Below are 19,736 nucleotides of genomic sequence, written 5' to 3'. Positions count from 1 at the left end.
TTTTATCCTTCTATGCTTGTTGCATTATGCTTCTTGAACTTGTTTATTTACAAGATTCCTTTTCATAGGAAGCATGTTAGACTTAAATGTGTTTTTAATTTGCCTCTTGATGCTCTCTTTTGCTTCAAATACTATTTCTTGCGAGTGCATCATTAAAACTGCTGAGCCCATCTTAATGGCTAAAAAGAAAGAACTTCTTGGGAGATAACCCATGTGTTTATTTTGCTACAGTACTTTGTTTTATATTTGTGTCTTGGAAGTTGTTTACTACTGTAGCAACCTCTCCTTATCTTAGTTTTGTGTTTTGTTGTGCCAAGTAAAGTCGTTGATAGTAAGGTTCATACTAGATTTGGATTACTGCGCAGAAATAGATTTCTTTGCTGTCATGAATCTGGGCAAAATTCTCTGTAGGTAACTCAGAAAATTATGCCAATTTACGTGAGTGATCCCCAGATATGTACGCAACTTTCATTAAATTTGAGCATTTTCATTTGAGCAAGTATGGTGCCTCAATAAAATTCGTTTTTACGGACTGTTCTGTTTTGACAGATTCTGCCTTTTATTTCGCATTGCCTCTTTTGCTGTGTTGGATGGATTTCTTTATTCCATTAACTTCCAGTAGCTTTGGGCAATGTCCAGAAGTGTCAAGAATGATTGTGTCACCTCTGAACATGTGAGTTTTTGATTATGCACTAACCCTCTAATGAGTTTGTTTCGAGTTTGATGTGAAGGAAGTTTTCAAGGGTCAAGAGAGGAGGATGATATACTATGATCAAGAAGAGTGAAAAGTCTAAGCTTGGGGATGCCCCAATGGTTCATCCCTGCATATTTCAAGAAGACTCAAGCATCTAAGCTTGGGGATGCCCAAGGCATCCCCTTCTTCATCGACAAATTATCAGGTTCCTTCTCTTGAAACTATATTTTTATTCCGTCACATCTTATGTGCTTTGCTTGGAGCGTCGGTTTGTTTTTGTTTTTGTTTTGTTTGAATAAAATGGATCCTAGCATTCTTTGTGTGGGAGAGAGACACGCTCCGCTGTAGCATATGGACAAGTATGTCCTTAGGCTTTACTCATAATATTCATGGCGAAGTTTCTTCTTTGTTAAATTGTTGTATGGTTGAAAACGGGAAATGTTGCATGTGGTAGTGTATAATAAAATACTTGTAGAACATTGAGCTTTGATAACTTGATTCTTTGCAAATGTTTTGAGGTATTTAGATGGTAAGGCTTGCTGGATAAATAAGTTAAAATTAGTAGTGGATTGTTATCTTTAAGCTTGTGCCGTACTACAAACTCTATTTAAATAGTTGAAGGCGTAGTTGGACTTGATAGCTTTCCATGTCTGAGAGTTCATCGTAATAACTAAGTTGTGTTGAAGGTCGAGGGAGCTAGCGGGGTACTTGTGCCACCGTGAACGGCCCTCCTTGGAGTAAATTTTAATCATGCTCTTAATGATGAACCTGCTAGTTGTTTGCAATAAGCTTGTGAGTTCTTTTTGACTAATGTTAAGCTACGGTTTTTGGCACTTCCACCATCCAAATTTGCTAGCCTCTTCGGTACTGTGCATTGCCTTTTGCTCACATTGAGAATTAAGCATACTTCGCCGGTACATCCAAACCCGTGGGAGAACTTTCTCTTGTTCTCCTACACATAAGCCCATACATCTCCTCAAAACAGCCACCATACCTACCTACCACAGCATTTCCATAGCTGTTCCGAGATATATTGCCATGCAACATCCATTTTTACATTACATGCCATGTTGTCATTTATTATTTATATATTGCTTTGCATGATCATATACAGCTGATGTGTGGTTTACCCATGATACGCTAGATCATTGCACATCCTGCTACACTGGCAGAGGCATACAGTTTCATACATCATGCTTCATCCATTATGAGTTATTTGTACCAGAAAGTGTGTTGTCATATTAGGATGTTGCCCCTAAAAATGAAAAGAGCCATGGAGGCCATCAAAAAGAAAAAAAAAAGAGAAAAGAAAGAAAAAAAAGAAAGAAAAAAAAGAAAAAAAAAGAAAAAAGGAAAAAAGAGAATAAAGAAAAAGGGGGCAGCATTACTATCTTTTATCCACACTTGTGCTCATGTTTTAGCACCCGCATTATTCATAGTCATCATTTGTGCTCATGTTTAGCACCTACATTCATATGAGAGAGTTTTCATGTTTTACTAGTATAACTATGTGGGGAATTTACACTATAGAACTTGGGTTGTATATTCCAATGATGAGCCTCCTCAAAAGTGCTCTAGGTCTTCGTGAGCAACCAAGTTGGATGCACCCCCACTAGTTCCATTGGAGAGCTTTCATACACATATAGCTCTATGTGCATCCGTTGCATGGCAATCACTACTCCTTGCATAGCTTCGATCATAAGGCTTCCTCTTGTCTAATGGTCATTTACAGCTTTGCAAGCCTTTCTTCCATTTGGCCTTCCAAACCCCCAGTAACGTTCTTTATACCATAACATCCTGGTGCTAACACCAAATGCTTGCGCTCACCGGTTGAGTAGACTTCGAAACAGTTGATTCATGACGTTCATGTTTATGTTTACTTGACTGAATCCTTCTTATGTTGTGAAAATTTACTTGATGCTTGGAATGAAGGATAGAACTTCTATGCTGAGTACTTAATACATCCTTAATGAACTTTGTACGGTTGCATGTCTTTAAAGCAATAGTTCATGAAAACTTCTAGCTTGTCTAACTCTTGCATTATCATCTCTTATATCAATATAGATACTTGCTTTGAATGATTTGATCTCAGCTCATATGCTTTACAATAGTATGATCAAGTTTATGATGGCATGTCACTCCAGAAATTATCTTTGTTATCGTTTACCTGCTCGGGACGAGCAGAAACTAAGCTTGGGGATGGTGATACGTCTCCGACGTATCGATAATTTCTTATGTTCCATGCCACATTATTGATGATATCTACATGTTTTATGCATACTTTATGTCATTATTATGCGTTTTCCGGAACTAACCTATTGACGAGATGCCGAAGGGCCAGTTCCTGTTTTCTGCTGTTTTTGGTTTCAGAAATCCTAGTAAGGAAATATTCTCGGAATCGGACGAAATCAACGCCCAGCATCTTAGAAATACACGAAGCTTCCAGAACACCCGGGAAGGACCAGAGGTGGGCCACAGGGGCCCCAAGAGGGTGGCTGGCGCGGCCCAAGCCCTGGCCGCGCCGCCATACCCCCTCACCGCCTCGTCGCCCCTCCGACTCCGCCTCTTCGCCTATATAAAGGTCCTCGACCTAAAACCTCGAGACGGAAAAGCCACGGTACGAGAAACCTTCCAGAGCCGCCACCATCGCGAAGCCAAGATCTGGGGGACAGGAGTCTCTGTTCCGGCACGCCGCCGGGACGGGGAAGTGCCCCCGGAAGGCATCTCCATCGACACCACCGCCATCTTCATCACCACTGCTGTCTCCCATGAGGAGGGAGTAGTTCTCCATCGAGGCTCGGGGCTGTACCGGTAGCTATGTGGTTAATCTCTCTCCTATGTACTTCAATACAATGATCTCATGAGCTGCCTTACATGATTGAGATTCATATGAGTTTTGTATCACAATTCATCTATGTGCTACTCTAGTGATGTTATTAAAGTAGTCTATTCCTCCACCATGATGTAATGTTGGCAGTGTGTGCATCATGAAGTACTTGGTTTATGCTATGATTGTGATCTCTTGTAGATTATGAAGTTAACTATTATTATGATGGTATTGATGCGATCTATTCCTCCTTTCATAGTGTGATGGTAGAAGTGTGCATGCTATGTTAGTACTTGGTTTGGTTGTGTTGATCTATCTTGCACTCTAAGGTTATTTAAATATGAACATTGAATATTGTGGAGCTTGTTAACTCCGGCATTGAGGGTTCGTGTAATCCTACACAATGGTGTTCATCATCCAACAAGAGGGTGTAGAGTAGTCCTATTATGTGATTATTGTTGAGAGTGTCCACTAGTGAAAGCAGGATCCCTAGGCCTTGTTCCTAAATACTGCTATTATCGCTGCTTGTTTACTGTTCTGCTGTTTTACTACTGTCTGCAATATTACCACCATCAATCACACGCCTGTCCTGGGCAAAGCACTTTTCTGGTGCCGTTGCTACTGCTCATACTTATTTATACCACCTGTATTTCACTATCTCTTCGCCGAACTAGTGCACCTATTAGGTGTGTTGGGGACACAAGAGACTTCTTGCTTTGTGGTTGCAGGGTTGCATGAGAGGGATATCTTTGACCTCTTCCTCCCTGAGATCGATAAACCTTGGGTGATCCACTTAAGGGAAACTTGCTGCTGTTCTACAAACCTCTGCTCTTGGAGGCCCAACACTGTCTACAAGAATAGAAGCTCCCGTAGACATCAGCAAACTCAGTCGATTTGTCTCAAATCCTGGAGATGATCATTGGCAAGCTCTTGAGAGAGTTATGCGCTATTTAAAAGGCACTATGAGCTATGGCATCCACTATACCGGGTATCCAAGGGTACTAAAGGGTTATAGTGATTCAAATTGGATTTCTGATGCTGATGAGATAAAGGCCACGAGTGGATATATATTTACACTTGGAGGTGGCGCTGTTTCTTGGAAGTCTTGCAAGCAGACCATTTTAACGAGGTCAACTATGGAAGCAGAACTCACATCATTAGACACGGCCACTGTTGAAGCAGAGTGGCTCCGTGAACTCTTGATGGACTTACCTGTGGTTGAAAAACCTATACCCGCAATTCTAATGAACTGTGACAATCAAACAGTGATTGTTAAGGTGAACAGTTCTAAGGATAATATGAAGTCCTCAAGATATGTGAAGAGGAGATTGAAATCTGTCAGGAAAATGAGAAACTCCAGAGTTATTGCATTGGACTACATCCAAACATCTAAGAATCTGGCAGATCCCTTCACAAAGGGTCTATCACGCAATGTGATAGATAATGCATCAAAGGAGATGGGTATGAGACCCACAATATGAGTTTTCCATAGTGGTAAACCACTCTACGTGATCGGAGATCCCGTGAATTAGAATTGGGAGACAAGATGTTGGTTGACTGAGAGGAAAGTATCCATATTTTAATAAACACCACTCCGTGAAGATGCAATACTTTCCTATTCTGCATGGCAGGTTGATATTTATCTTAATGTGTTCTTAGTGGCTTATCTTAAGCAGAGAAGTTGTCCTGCAGAACATCTTTTGAAGAGCACACCTATATGAGTTTGACTGTTAACCGTCGCAGTCTATGAGAGTTGGGTGCTCTCTAACGAACTCATGAAAGGCCATGGAGTATGACGCATAAGATCCACCCGCGGGGAAGTTCCACGGCAGCCTAGTATTGGTCAAGGCTTTGTGTGAAGCTAGGATGCGGCAAACTTGCAGTTCAAGGCATAGTCCACTGTACAAGTCGCCGCCTAGTGTAGCATAGAGTTCTAGGTGGAAGTTCAACTTAACAGTCTCCACTGCAGTACCAGTATATAAACAGTGTTTTGGAACCAAAGGCAAAATTACATGTGCCTCTGGGATGTGGTGGGGGATTGTTGGAATTTTGGCCCAAAATAGCCCAGTCCAATTTTTCCATTCCCATAATTCCTGAAAATCCTAGAGGCCCATGTAGCCCATTCATGCATGGCAAGAGGTGGGACAAATGTTTAGTCCCACATTGCTAGTTGAGAGAGAGCTGGAGTGGTTTATAAGGAGAGCTGTTCTAGCACTTGTATGTGAGTGAGAACAAGAGGGAATCCTCGCACACTCCTCCTCCTCCTCGCTCGCTCGTTCGTTCGTCACGTCACATCACGTCACGCCGCGGGTTGCGGGAATGCCTCGAGCCGAGAGCTTCTCTATCTTTTTGCCGCGCGTGAATGGGAAATAATCTGAACGGTTGCACAAAGCTGAAATGAATTTTTGCTAGTGGGTTTTTATTAGGGCCGTTCGGCTCTGGCTGCTGTCTCTTCGGTTTGCCTCCCACTGACTGTTCGTTTCATCTCCCATCGCCGTCTGTTCGCCTGCCTGCCCGTGCCTATAAAAGGGAGGTCGCTCCTCACCTCACGTACAGGTTCTTGCAAACGCTTTCCATAGCACTGCGCTGCTACAGGTTCTTCTCCATCCCGTCTTGCGGCGTGCACCGCGATCCGGGACAGTAGGCCTCCAAAACCCCGCTTCTTCGAGTCCTGTACGGGAGAAGGGCGATAAGATTTTTGGGGAGCGCTATCAGCGCGACTACTGACTTCATCACGGACTTCGACGACCACTTCCCCGACGAGGACTTCTTCCCCGACATCAGCAGTCTCTACCTCGTCGACATGGCTGAAAACGACAACGTCAATGCCAACGCGGGCGCACAGCTGTATGGTGTTTTCTTTCATCTTGTTTAGATCACCACCATGCTCTCTATTTGTGTCGCACCTATAATATATGGATCAATTTCTCCGAATGTGTTTCCATTATCTTTCTTCTCCCACATACATTGTTTATTTTCCATAATCTAGTCATGTTTTTCTTGCGGTCTACTTTGTCTAAATTACTTGGTAAATTGCTAATCTTCTCAACACTAAGTAAGTAGTTATCCACGATATTATCACGTGTCACATGGGCCTCAAATCTAGCCCGCATGGTATGAGGGACAAGGTCCACATATGAAAGATCTAGTGACCTACGGAAGGATCCCTTCCCAGATGTAAGGAGAAATACAATAGCAATTCAGAATGAACAACACAGCGACTACAAGAGGATGTATTTAGGGAGGAGAGAGGGGATGCGCGCAATCATAATGACAAGAATACATACACACCTTCGAGAATGAAGACGAATAGAGGTAGCCGTCTAGATCAATGCAGAGCTCGCGGAGTCGTATTATGATCTCACCGGGACCATCATTGTAAAACTTTGTACTCGTGTAGTCCATCATTTCAATATAATTCAAAGGCAGGAGTAAAGTTATTCATCCTTTATATCTGGGAGGGCTCACCATGAATAAAACTGTGTCTCTTTCCTACAAATCCACGCCTATTTATTTGACTCCTTTACGGAACAAACACACCATACTACCACGATATTTGGAAGTACGGTACCCAAGTGATACCGATTTCAATTCCTCGATAGTAGAAGAAGAGCATACAAGAAAAGAAGTTTACTTTTGTAATTATGAGAATTTGATGGTACTCTCTTAATAAATTATTAGCCACTCATATGGTCGACTACTCGATTAAACCTTGATGCTACAAAAAAAAACTGACCATATGTATCTGTAAATCTAGAGAACAATGTTCACCATATCATAATACTACTCCATTCGCCCGAATATATATGCTATATTTTTTTTTTTTTGGTATAATGACTGTAGTCGACTATCACCCTATTAAACATGTGGTTTGGGTGTTACAATATCATGACCGTAAGTAAATATATTTTCGTATAAATCTTATGTATTTGGCACATAAATTTTGTACTGATGTGACCATTACTTAAAGTTCGTGTAATCTTAATGTGGGCAATTTATATCCATCTCAGGTGTGTGTGAGAATACCAGCAACACACGTAAACTTGTTCATAAGTATCTTAAATTCTATTACTCTCTCCGATCCATATTACTTGTTTGTGCAACAAGTAATATGAATCGGAGGGAGTAGTAAATATGAGACACGCGCATAACCAATTTTACTCTCCTTATTCTAGAAAACACCACAAGCCACAAATAAATATACTACGGGCACCACATCACTGGGAATTTTGTACCCTTGTGCGCCACGGGTACAGGTGCGCCACGGATAACCTATCTGGCGCTCCACGATTATAATTTTGAAATTTATTTTTCTAAAATATGTTGTCCACGTATTTTTACATGTATACACTACAATATACATAGTTTACAAAATAGTATAAATAGACAAAGTTGATCACATTGGTACCAAAACATAGATGAGGGCAACACAATTGTAGTCCATCACATTAATTAGAACTTCAAATAATGACAAGTGTTAAAATAATAAACAAATATAGGTATCCAGACTAAGTATAGCAAGTTCATCATCACATTACAAAGGAAGACCACAAACAATGTTATCCCGTTTTTTTTTTAAACATAAGGCCATAGGCCCGACTTTATATATAAAGTCAAACGGCAACCACAATAGTATGATAGCTTACAAACCAGTTCCTGGCCTCAACCAGCCCCACAGTTTACAGATCATACAATGTTCGATCATCTACTACAGCCAACGGGGTACATAAAGGTAGCACACACACAGCAGCAAATATAGCAAATGGCTTCATCCAGCTTGTGCGCGCGTCGTCGCCTGAAGCCTCCTAACCCCTTCCATCACCACGTCCAGAGTCGCACGGTCCCTCGGTCTGACCAGAACCCTCCAGCGCTGCATATATGAGTGCATGTGGAAGAAGACATCAGCAGGGTCATTGATAAGCTTTCCTTCGATAGCTAGTTTATTCCTAATATTCCAAAGCGCCCAACATTGGGCCGCAAAGGTGAACCAGGCTAGCCTACGAAGGGACCCCGAAAGACTTTGGACAAGAGCAATGAACTGTCCAGCCCCTGCTGGGTTCCAGTCGCATTGTAGGAGCTCCCTAGCTCCTGCCCACGCCAACCTAGCTAGATGGCATGAGAAAAAGATGTGGCTACAATCCTCCTGTTCCCCACAGAAGGCACAAGCCCCATTAGTTGGGCCATTCCTCTTCGCAACTTCTACTCCCGACGGAAGACGGCTTCTGATGAGTTGCCAGAGGAAAACCTTAATCCTGGGTGGTACCCTCGTGTTCCAGACCTCCCTGAAGTGGGTCACAACCGCCCCTTGCGAAAGACGTCCGTAGATGGAACTAGTGGAAAAAAACCCCAGATGGTTCAAGTGCCCATGAGACTTCGTCCTCGCCCCCCGAGAACGGATGAAGGTCGAAGATCCTACAAAGGTTCTCCCATTCCACTGCCTCCGCAGTCCCAAAGGCCCTCCGGAACCTAATGTGCCACCCATTGGCATCCCGCACTCCCGCAACTGTGGCAAAGTGGTTGTCACAACACTCAAAGAGGCGGGGAAACAGCACTCTCAAGGGACCCTTCCCCGTCCAGCAGTCGAGCTAGAAATATGTGCGTCTCCCGTCCGCAACCTTGTGCCTCGCACCCAACTTGAAATACCATTTTATTTTGTGTATGGCATTCCAAAACTGGGACCCCTTAGTCAGCACCAGCGGGGAGAAGAGGTCGTTCCCCCTTAGGTATTTGGCTCTGAGCAGGTCCGCCCACAGACCCTCTTCTCCCTGGTAGAGTTTCCAAATCCACTTCAACATCAGCGCAATGTTCATCAATTTAGTGTTGAGGATTCCCAATCCACCAAGCTCCCGCGGCTTGCACACCGTCGCCCAATCGACCATATGGTACTTCCTCTTATTCCCTGCTCCTTCCCAAAAGAAGCGGGCTCTGGACTTGTTCATATCCCCGTGTGTCGCCTCGAGGAGAAGATAGATCCCCATCGCGAACATTGGTAGACTTGACAGACACGAGTTAGTCAGCTCGAGTCTCCCAGCTGAGGACAGAAAAAGTCCCTTCCATGGGTCCACCCTATGGCCCACTTTCTCCGTCAAGAAGTACCAGTCAGCAACGGATAGGGTCTTATCCGAGACCGGCAGGCCCAGATAAGACAAGGGAAGGCTCCCGAGGTTACAATTAAGCAAGTCGGCGATCCTACGCCACTCCGTGTCGTCCACCCCTGTGACAAGTGCCTCACTCTTGGTGAAGTTGATCTTGAGACCCGACATGTTCTCGAAACAGAGCAAAAGCAGCTTTAGGTTTGCGATCCCAATATCGGATGGCTCAATCATGATCAACGTATCATCAGCATATTGGAGGTGCGTGACTCCCCCTGGAATCAGGTGTGGCACAACTCACTGGATGTGTCCGCTCTCCATGGCCCTGGTTAAGATGGCCGCCAAGGCATCCACCATGAAGTCGAAGAGAATGGGGGATAGGGGGTCCCCCTGCCGTACCCCCCGCGCATTGCAGAAATATTGGCTAATCTCACCGTTAACGTTGATCGCCGTCTGCCCACCCGAGAAAAGTTGCATCAATCTGTGCACAACCCCTGCTGAGAAACCCTTCCTCAGCAGGACTTCACGGAGGAACTCCCAGTTCACTCGATCATATGCTTTCTCAAAGTCCAGCTTGAGCAGAATGCCCTTGAGTTTCTTAACCCGTAACTCATGGGCAATCTCGTGAAACGCCAGCACACCCTCGTGCAGGCAGCGGCCTCTAATGAAGGTCGTCTGGCTCCTGTCAATCGTCCTATGTGCAATCGGGGTCAGTCTAGTCGCATAAGCCTTAGCTATAAATTTAAAAATCACGTTGATGAGCGCAATAGGCATGTACTGTCTAATCGCGTCCGCTCCTCTGACCTTCGGAATTAAGGAGATGATTCCATAGTTAAGGCGCGCAATGTCAACTCTCCCTAGAGTGAAATCGTTCAGGATGTTGAGAATGGGTCCTTTCAGAATCTCCCAAGAACTTCTTAAAGAACACCACCGGTAACCCATCAGGGCCAGGCGCCGAGTCCGGCTTCATCTCGGCATTCTTCTTCCTCTCCTCTCGCGGGTGGTTCATCCACCTAGCTTCCACCTCTCTCTGCTCTTGCACACTTTATAGTTGTTGCCCTTGAACTTGTTCACTTGCTTAAAACAGCCATCCCACTCGTTGTACACTCCTTAAACCATACCCTTGTACATCATGTACCACTTCGGCATCTCTACACACAAGACAAATTATATTAGGCAACAAAAAGCAAGAGTTCATCACATGTCTGTAATAATAATTAATGAGGGTGATGAAAGATGTAAAGTCTTATATGAAGACACATGAAAAAAATATGGTCAACTCAAAAGCACGCTTTGCACATACTTAGGTTGGACACACAAGCAACACCCGGATGGTTCTAATGAGCCAAGCAGGATTCACAAGATCTATACATCTATAATATCTAAATTGGAGCAACCCACTAAAGGAATTCTCTCAACATGCAAGCTATCCAAGTCATCAGGTGGGCCTCTTAACATGCAAGACATCCACCTCACCAAGAGCTCCATGTCACACATTTTTCCACATCAGCCTGCTTTGTATTATTTTTCATGTCTTCTCTCTCAACATGCAAGCTATCCAAGTCATCAGGTGAGCCTCTTAACATGCAAGACATCCACCTCACCAAGAGCTCCATGTCACACATTTTTCCACATCAGCCTGCTTTGTATTATTTTTCGTGTCTTCCGACTTAATTATGTACTTTTATATATCCAATTTCCTTGAGTAAATGGTTTGAGTGGCTCAAATTCTGGAAACGTCACGGAGATGAAGTCAACGAGTCTGCCCTCCTACTTGGACCTTTTGTATTCTCTCTCCTATATATCTCACCTTTTTCCATACTCCTTTGTCTACTTCCTTTAACTACTTCGTTTCCTTCCTCCAGTCCGTCTCCCCATTTGCTTCATCCTCTCCCGTTTGTTCCCTGGTGACTGTCAATCACTATATCTCTCTAGGTGGTTGTACTGTCTACCACATATGGTATGGTGATGAACCCAAATTTTAGAGTTCCTGGAACTATAAATAAGTGAGTTGGCTTTTGTACATATTGGATACTACCCATTCAGCAATCAGATGCAGTAAAGTACTAAACCAAATCATCATTCCACAGGAGGTGGGTAAGTAGCTGTTGAACTTCATCTTTGCTTTTCCATGTGCTGGATACTTGAATAGTACAATGTTCAGAAAATTTTCAGGTGCGGGCAAGTTGTAACCAAATTTCATTTCACAAGAAGTGGGTAAGTAGCTATTGAAAGCGTTTCTTTTTGTAGGCAATCCACTACAGAGTAATACTGTTATTCGTTGTTAATTTCATCTCCAAACTGAAGATGATTTTCAATTATCTTTTTGTTGTTCTGTATTGCAGGTACTAGGTTCTTTGCGTATTAGATCAGTCTTCCAATAACAAAAAAATTGTAATACATTTATTTACAATTGAGAAGTATGAATTTATTTTGACCTTGAAGATCAGAGTCGCCAAACATTTTGAAGCTAGCGCTTTATATATGGGCTCAAAGAATATTAACTTAAGGTGGAACGTCTCTCTGCTTAGAGAGTATAAAATTAATTTGTTGCTCACATATTAGAAGTATTTTCACACCGATGTGTACACTATATTGTCACCAGTGCTCCTCTGTGTCAAAGTTATTCGAGTTTGTTTAAAGTATATATAGTTTCATCTCTTCGGATAATCCATTTGAATTAGTAGTTAAGATCATTATTTGTTTGTGAAAGATGCATATTTCTATCTAGCACTATGGCTCAAAATTAGTAAACAAGGCATTCAGCCATTTTTATTAAAACCAATATAGTTATTTACGTAATAACTTGAGAGGGTCATTCCAATTTTTTCTTTGATTTACCTTTTCGATAAAAAAAAATAGAAGTTTCCTATGGATATTTGGAAATCTACTAGGTGATTCAAACCAAAAAAAAAAAATTAACACTCGAATTTTATTCACCGAATATTCCGCTGCAACGCGCGGGGAATCATCTAGTGTGCATATCACAAGGCTCACTAGATCATCATGTTACCAAATAGTGCCACAAACTTTTAGTTATTGGCATTCTCTCGAAAAAATACAAAGGTAAACGAAAATGATTCGGAATTATGCTTCATACGTAGGTTGGACACACAAGCAACCTTTATGGTTCTCGCGAGCCAAGTAGGATTCACAAGATTTGTACTTGTGCATATCACAATGCTCACTATACCATCAAGGTTTCCTCACACGTATCGTGCCAAAACATTTTAATCATCGATATTTATGAAGTAAAGAAATGATTTGGATTTGTGCCTCATACTTAAGAAAGACCAAATAAATGGATAGTGATGACAGGACATTTTAATCATCGACAATCTAAAACAGACATCAAGTCGGGCCGCAATAATTAAAAGCAACATATTTAAGCATTAATTGCACAATTCATAACCCTAATAAATAGCATCACAATTAAGTTGAACAGACTGTCAAAACTATATAGCTAGGCAAGTTAATGTCATGATAAATTTTACAACACAAGCTCATCGATAGTTTAGAACTACAACTAGGAAAACATCAAGACTTTCGACTCGGCTTAGGGAACGCGGGAGGAATCCTTATTTCTTCATGATTGGCATGCCGTCACCGTGCATATGTAGCCTATCTTCTGTGACCCTACTAGGAGGTGGATTTCCTCTGTAGAGAGCCCCCATCATGATATCGTGATTGATGATTTTCGCAAATTGTTGTTGGTTGCGAAAGAACTCTTGTACGATATCTGAATCCGAGATCTTCGCCAAGCCTCGGTCGCACTGTTGTAGATGACTTGGCAGTGTAAGATCTTGTTGGTCCCGTACGATCGCCCGCATATGAAGGAGGGGACGCAGGGGAACACCAATACGTTGGTGAACACGTGCTTTCCATACGTGACATTTTCCTTCTCGAAGGTGCCTCCTGTTGAGGCGTATCCGGAGAGAGCATCATCCAGAACTCTTTTGATATCGTCGTAGTATTTCTTTGTCGCACTCCCCTAGTCGAAATATGTGGCTTGTGAATATTTCGGCGAAAAGGAGATGAGTGTGAAATTTTTATCTCTACGTAAAATATTTCAAACTGAATGTTGGAAAAGAATGATGTAAATCTAATAAAGCATGTTAGGCATGGATCGAAACACAGTACAATTTCATATATTGTAGGCTAGCTTCGTCATTTTGTGCTAACATGGAATCTTCACATGCAAACATGCATACACACGTCGACGCCGGACCGGCCACACCAACATGCATATCCTCCAACTAATCACGTATTATATAAGTTGCTGATACGAGATACCGAGAAAGTGTGGAGGGGAAAGGAAGTAAGATTTAGTAGATCTTAGAGTTGGGAGAGCTTTTCCTTACATATCTATCATCCAAAGAAGGGCTAACTAACTAAAATGGGTGAAACAATTGAGGAAATAAGGTGGGGAAGAGGATGGAGACCACCATATCCACTTTTTGAGGGAGGGGGAGGGGGGAATGAGAGGTTGTAGTGGCTCCATGGAATAAATTGGGTGACGTCAGGCTACCCATGGCGCGGCGCATCCGTACGGGTATACGGATATATTTGCTACCCGTGGCGCACCAGTTTTAAACGATGTGCCACGGGTAAGTTTCTACCCATGACACACATGTTTAGGGTGCACCACGGGTAAGGAATCCACCTATAGTTATTTTCCTAGTAGTGAGTGGAACACTAGTAGAAAATGAGGCTTTAATCCCGGTTGGCAACAGCCATTAATCCCGGTTGCGCAACCGGGATTAAATACGCACGAATAAAGCCCCTCCCCCTTTAGTCGTGGTTGCTTACGAACCGCGACTAAAGGCCCGTCCACGTGGCCGCCAGCAGTCCGTCGGGGCGGAGGACCTTTAGTCGCGGTTCTCCTGGCCAACCGCGACTAAAGCCCCCCCCCCCCCCCCCTAAATCTGGTTTCTTTTTAATTTGTATTGTTTTATTTCTTTTATATTTTATTTTGCGTTTTATTTTAATTTTGAAGAAGTTTCAGTACACATATTCTACGGTACTATATACATGCATATGAATGTACAATTTCAAACAAATTTGAAATTAGAACTAAGAAGAATTCTTCGAGAGGAATATACAATATATATTCAATATCGGATGACCATATACAATTTTGAACAAGTTTCCATACATAATTTACGGCATCAGAAGTTCTACGTCCTCGTAATAGTGTTCTCCTTTAGGATGGAGGACTTCCCTCATGAAAAATCCTGCTAGTTCCTCTTGAATTGGTCGGAAGCGAGCTTCTCGACTAAGCGTCTTTCGGAAGTTATTCCTCTTGACGTTGTTATCCGACGGCGTCCGCTCAGAGGTGTATCTCCGGATGAACTCACAAACATAGTATCCACATAGATTGGTCCCCGGTGGCTGAATATCCCCAGTCAGTGACCTTCTAAAGTCTAGCTCTTTTTGGAATTCACCGACCGTTTCATCTGTGAACCGTCTCCAAACCCTACGAGGCAAAGAAAATTAAATGAACAAGAGAGTTATTAGTTACTTGATATTAGGAAATGAGCGAAAGAGGCCAATCGATATAGAGCGCAAATGAATGAAAATAATTACTTCTGCAGCATTCTTCTCATGTTGACCCAAAGCTTTGCATCCATATTCAGAGAGTCGATGACGAGAACTCTGGAGGTGTGAAATTGAATTACTAGCAGAATCCAGTGGAACCTGTGGACACGATACATGCACAGTCATGCATAACTCATCGATTAGACATACCATGCATGGAGTAAACAAAAGAGAATGTGCTCAAGACAGAAACACTCACCCAAAATGGTAAGGAAATAGAATTTCACTTTTGAGTTGCTGCTTTGTAAGAAAAAGCCACAGGTCTTGCTCCAGTCGGCGGGGTGTTTTTCTAACACATATCCATTAATGATTTGTGGGTCAATGAACCCAACATCATGGATGTTCTTTATTCTGCATTCCCTAATCTTCATTCTGCATAATAGCATACACAACAATATAGTTAGGATAATATATATATATATATATATATATATATATATATATATATATATATATATATATAGTGCAGACAATGAACGAGATGAGGTAGAAATAAATCACTTACAGAACGTAGCAACTGATGATAGATTTGTCGAGCTCGCGCAGATTGAATAGCTGGAACAATTCACTCATATGAATTGTTACATATATAGTAATATTTGAAGTGATGCTCATGTCTAACTGCCGCATAAATATATTCTTTGCCGGCGTTAGTTTTTATGTAACCCTTGTACCAACGTAGCAGGTTTTTTATTTGTGAAGGTAGATCCTCTTCCTGCGCAGGCTCGACGAGAAGCCCATTCGGTACATATGTAATTGCTACCTCACTTATTGGCGCCTCCTCAAGGCCTAGCACTGCACGAAGAGTCATACCGATCTGGGCCGCTTGTTCTCTGGCACCCGTTACAGTCATTCCCTGTGCTGCCGCAGCTGCTATAATTGTGGGGTCCATTAGTTCAGCATCCGGACCGGCGGCTTTCACTATGAGCGGGGGGGTTGATTGTTTACTTTGTTCCCCGAGCTGGGCAACTCGTTTCCCGCTTTTTTTTACTTTCTAATTCTTTCTCGGCCTCCTACAAGGCTTTCTTCTCCTGCTTCTCCGCCAAGTCTTTCTTCTCCTTCAACATGAGTGCTTGCCTACAAATTTCACGTGCATAGTCATCAGGCATATTCTTCTCGTCTTGGGACAGTGTGCTCAAACATGACTTAGCCCACTTCTTTTCCTTGTCATAAAATTCTGGCTTGGGCTCAGGCTCTCTTTTCGCCTTCATATCCGCCTTCCATTTCTCATGCTGAGCAGCCGTGGCCGCGTCGAATTCCTCGGCACTACGTTCACAAGGCCTTGTGGGGAGAGGCTTCAGTGATGGCTCCGGTACCTTTGTGGTTTTGGGTACATAAGGGTCCGGGTTAATAGTCCAGGACTGCTTCTGCTTCTTCGCCGAAGGTGGATTGGGGGGCGGCGTACCCGCCCGAGGCGGACTGGGGGCGGCGTCTGCTTACCCGCCGGAGGTGGATTGGGGGGCGGCATCAGCTGACGTGAAGGAGGTGTAGGTGAACCACCACCACCGCCGCCGCCGCCACCGCCACCACCAGCGGAGGGGGTGGACTTGTTGGCCTTGGCCCCTCGCCTGGGAACTTGATAAACTTCTTTTTCCATAGAATGAACTGGCGCTTGACATCTCCAAGTCTTCTCTCCCCTTCGGGTGTAGCATAGTCAATCTCCAGGTCCTCAAACCCTTGGACTATGTCCTCCACCGTGACACGAGCATAGCCATCTTGAATGGGGTTGTTGTGGTGGAGTGCTCCAGGTAAACATGGTAAAGCACTGCCGATGGCTACCTTCATGGAAATGTTCCCCATTGGATAATGCAGATTACATTCTTTCATCTCCTTTACATCGTCCACGGGGTAGCGACGAGGCTCCGGTGCAGTAATATCGATCGTCGGTGCATTAGCACCAGCCGGTGGGGCCTCCGTGGAAGCCACGCTGCTTCTCCACTGCTGGCTTCCGACATCCGCTGGATGATCTTCATGCGTCCAAGCTGCCGATCTTTCTTGTACTAGTACATTCAAGGTTTTCTTCATCTCATCGAATTCCGATGCCAACCGCGCCACAACATCTGCATCCCGATCCGCCTTTCTCTTACGACTTCTGTATTTGTAGGGGTCATTTTCCTGGGAAAACCCTACTTTCCACGGAATGGCCCCCATGTCTCGTGTACGTCCTCTGTGTTCAGGATTCCCGAGGGCTTTCTGTCAGCGCGTCATTCTCTCTGTTGAACTTGATCTTCCCCTCTTGAGCATCCCTCATTCGGGCCAATCATCTTTCAGCTTCTCATACTGTCCATTGAAATCCGGAGTCTTCCCCTTCTTGACATATTTATCCGCTAAATTTTTCTTGTATGTCCGGAATGCGTCGGCCATCTTCTGAAGAGCGAACTCTTTGACTACCCTCCTCCTCTAACGTCCCCCTCTACCTCGTTCCCCTGTTCATCGTATTTGTTGTATTCCGGAGGTAGAATGAAATGCTCCATAAGCTTTCTCCAGCATTCCTTTTTCGTTCTCTTGTTGACAAAACTGAAACCAACACGTGCCTTCACTGGATCATGCCATTCCTGGATGGTGATCGGGATGTTGTCTCTAACAACGACTCCGCATTGGTTGATGAACTTGGTATATGTCGCTTCGGGCTCCAGCGGCCTGCCGGTTGGACTGATAACATCGATGTTAAATGTTACTCCTTGTTTCAGCGTCTTGATTTTGCCACGCTTTGTCTTCATCGATTTTTTTGACGATCCGGCCGAGGGCTAAAATAAGAAAGAGAGTCACGTTAATACACATATTTATTCAAATCGGTAAATTTGTATCACCAGAGGAGCTCAATGTATATATATATATATATATATACCTCGCCGAAGGTGGTTGCTAATTGCTTATCTCCATCGTCGTTTGTCGTCGACGGTTCACCTCCATCGATAGTGCCTGTTCCTTCGTCATCACCTTGTTGACGACCTTCACTGTCGCCGTCAAGGTTCAGATAAGAAGACACATCCTCTTCTTCATCTTCTTCGGCCAGCACATAAACAATGTCGCCGTTTATGATGCCGAAAAGATGTGCCTCAGCTTCCGCATTATAGTTTTCCCTAATCGGGTTGGCTCTATCGTCCGCCATATGTGTCACTCCTGAAAATAGTAGTAAAAACTAATTAATCCCGGTAAAGAAGGGGGCGGTGGCGGTGGCGAAAGGGGGGCGGTGGCGGTGGCGAAAGGGCGGTGGCGGTGGCGAAAGGGCGGTGGCGAAAGGGCGGTGACGGTGGCGGTGCCGATCCTCTCTCTCGTAAAAAAACAAAAAAAAACCCGCGCGTATACGGAGGGGGCGGAGAGGGCCTCGCCGCCCCCTCCGTATACACGCGGGACCCCCCTTTAGTCGCGGTTGGTGTCGCAAACATTAAGTTATACAAATATTAAGTTATAAATTAATTAAGTTAAAATTTTATTAAGTTAAGTGGGGTGCTTTCCAAAGCAGCATGAAATGATAAAAACACCCACACATAACATTTAGTTGAAGTTGCACTTTTAATTTGGCCGAACCAGGGATGCGGCCAATGATGCATGACATGGTGATATTTGATTTTCTCATGTTTCGCTGATGCATTTAGATGTACAGATTGTCCAAATTGAAGTTGTAGAAACAAAGTTATGATTTATGCAACATTCATTAATTTTAATTCAGATTTGAAAGTGACCAAATTTTAGTTGTTCAAAAGTTGAAACTAAGTTCATGGTTAGGTAGATCATGTTTTTCTGATCAATTTGGATATAAAATTCGTACGAAAAGGATTTGGGAAAGTGCATTTTTGAAACTTTTAGAAAACCATTTTGTGAATTTTCTGAAACTGAATTTTAACTGAAAACGTGACACTACGAACTGAAGAAAACAACAGCGATTTCCTGTAGACAGCGAAAGTGCACGGATTTTAAAGTTTCGGTCACGACGAAAATTTGACACGGTTTTTGTCAACACCCGGATTTTTAAGTCCAGATGCCTATTATGCCATTCATCGCAATCCCAGGAATATCGTTTTTGCGAGACATAATAGATTAATATCACAACACATCATTCATTACAACGCATAATTGTCTTACAACAAGGGATCACATGATCCAGTCTCATTACAATACTAGTTGATCTATTGATCAATTACAAAACACATAGCGGAAGCGAAGTAGCGTAGTAGTAGTCCATCTATTCCACAGGCAACTGTTGACGTCAGGAGTGATCCTAGTTGTCGTAGACGTCCTGCTGTCCTTCTTCCGGGTTCCGGTACTCTTCTTCATAGTCTGGCCATTTGAATAGCCAGGGACACAGCCGTGAGTACTTTAAAGTACTCGCAAACTAATACTAATGTAAGTAGTATCAACTATAATAAGGGGGTTCTAAGCTCTAATTTCATTTGCATAAAGCCAGTTTTATTTCATAAGCACTTTAGTAAACAAAACCTCTTCATTTGCCTAACTTACTCAAGTGGGACCATTAGTGTCATTCCCACAACTCAGATGTGATTCAAGTCAAGTCACCCTTCAC

This window comes from Lolium perenne, chromosome 2 (genome assembly GCF_019359855.2).
Source record: "Lolium perenne isolate Kyuss_39 chromosome 2, Kyuss_2.0, whole genome shotgun sequence".
Lineage (NCBI taxonomy): Eukaryota > Viridiplantae > Streptophyta > Magnoliopsida > Poales > Poaceae > Lolium > Lolium perenne.
This window is presented reverse-complemented; position numbering follows the sequence as displayed.